The sequence below is a fragment of the Condylura cristata genome, unplaced genomic scaffold (genome assembly GCF_000260355.1).
Source record: "Condylura cristata isolate star-nosed mole 26May11 unplaced genomic scaffold, ConCri1.0 scaffold00014, whole genome shotgun sequence".
Lineage (NCBI taxonomy): Eukaryota > Metazoa > Chordata > Mammalia > Eulipotyphla > Talpidae > Condylura > Condylura cristata.
This window is the reverse complement of record NW_004567115.1, coordinates 13,174,805-13,176,546: the sequence shown is the minus strand read 5'-3', so window position 1 is coordinate 13,176,546 and position 1,742 is coordinate 13,174,805.

The window sequence follows — 1,742 nt, the reverse complement described above, 5'->3', positions numbered from 1 at the left end:
GGGGGGGGTGCGGGAGAGGGCCAGTGTGGCGAGCCGTGCGGGCACAGACGTATTTGACTTACCCTGGGTGGCCCTAGCCGTCCCTCCCCCGTTCAAAACCCAGATTCCTCTTCTGTGAGGCTGAGGGTGGGGTTCTTAGATGCCCCTACACACCTGGTCGGCTAACAGAGGAGCCACGAGTAATGGGCACGCCTACGTGTACGGATCACTTTGTCCTAAATATACTGCCTCTAGGAAGAGGAGCAATTGATGACCTGAATGCGACCACGTCCATGTCCAGGACGTGGCTCTGGGTTTTTTGACGCTGGGGCTGCCTGCCACTGCCAGTGTCTGCCCTGGCAACTAGATGTATCCGAACAATAGCGCCTGAACGGTAACCTCCCACTCTCTTCTACATGCACCTGACCCACAGAGGCTCCAGAATAACTTGTGAATAAGTGAGAGCAAAGAACAGATGCGCAGAATTAGGGACTGCCAGAACAGCCTGATTCCAAGACATTCTGGATAATTGAGATTTTAAGAAGCTGCTTCTTACTGTCATACCACCACTTGGACTGCTCAACAAACATTTATTTGTGATTAAAAACTCAAACGTTTGGAAACAAGCTGTGAATGTGTGTTTATTTAAAAAAAGAGAGGAGGGAGAAGCCTTTTCCTTTAGAGAGTTCCAGGGGACATTTGCTCCCTTCTTTCTTAAGGCTTCCATGAGATGTCTTCCTCTCTGTCTCTTTGGGTTGTTTGGCTGGACTCTCTCCTCTCATTGCTTGTTAAAACAAGAGAATGAATTCCATGAAAATGGCAGCCGAGTCTCCATTATTGGGTCCTGAAGACCAAGCTCAGAATTTAATAAATGTTTTTGGAATGTTTGAAGTAATGTCTAGAACCTAAATCAGAACAAATGTTCTATTTTTCAGTCACCTTTGGTTTGGAGCCCCAGGGATGACTCCCAGAGTCTAGCATCAAGTTTAGGGTCACCCTGCAAACACCCACCCCACTTCTGCTCTGGTGTTGCTACTCTTTCTAAAGATTGCACCCTGCTTGGTGCTGAAGGAAAATCCAGAAGACTCCCAAGCCACAGCCCTGCCTGTCTCTGTGAGCATTGGTTCTACACAGGAGGGCCAGGGGAATTATTGTCAAGGCACCAGGGAGCATCCTTTAATCTGCCCCTTCTCCTGACAGCTGGAGCTGTCTCCCTTCACCCTCCCATCCTACACAGGCAAGACAAAGTCATCGAGGCATGACAGAAAAGCATGACCTTTCAGGTGGCCCTGCTTTGTACATTTTCTTGGGGAGGGGTGCCCTCTACCAGACCCAGCTGGGCTGACAAAGGACCAGGATAACTTGCAGGACTGTCTGGATTCTTTAAGTGACAAAAACTGAATTCCAAGGACTTCAACCACAGTGACATGGACTGACTTCTGTAGCTGGCGTAGATGTTGGCCCAGATCACAGAGTGTGGTTTCATACTATAGCAATCAAAGTCTGCTCTGCCCTTTGTCTCCACCTCCATCTTTTGTCCTAAAAGTCTCCCCTTATTTTGGGTCTTGCCCTCAAAACAGGACCAAAACTGGTCCTCCCTGGTGCAGGGAGGCTTCTCCAGGTACATGAAAGGTGACCACCATGACAATTTAACAACCCTACTAAACTGAGTTTCTTGGCACATAGCATCTTTATTTCCATTTTCCCCCCAATGTTGTAAAGCTTCTTGAATAAGTACAATGTTTAAGTTATGGGGCGAAAAA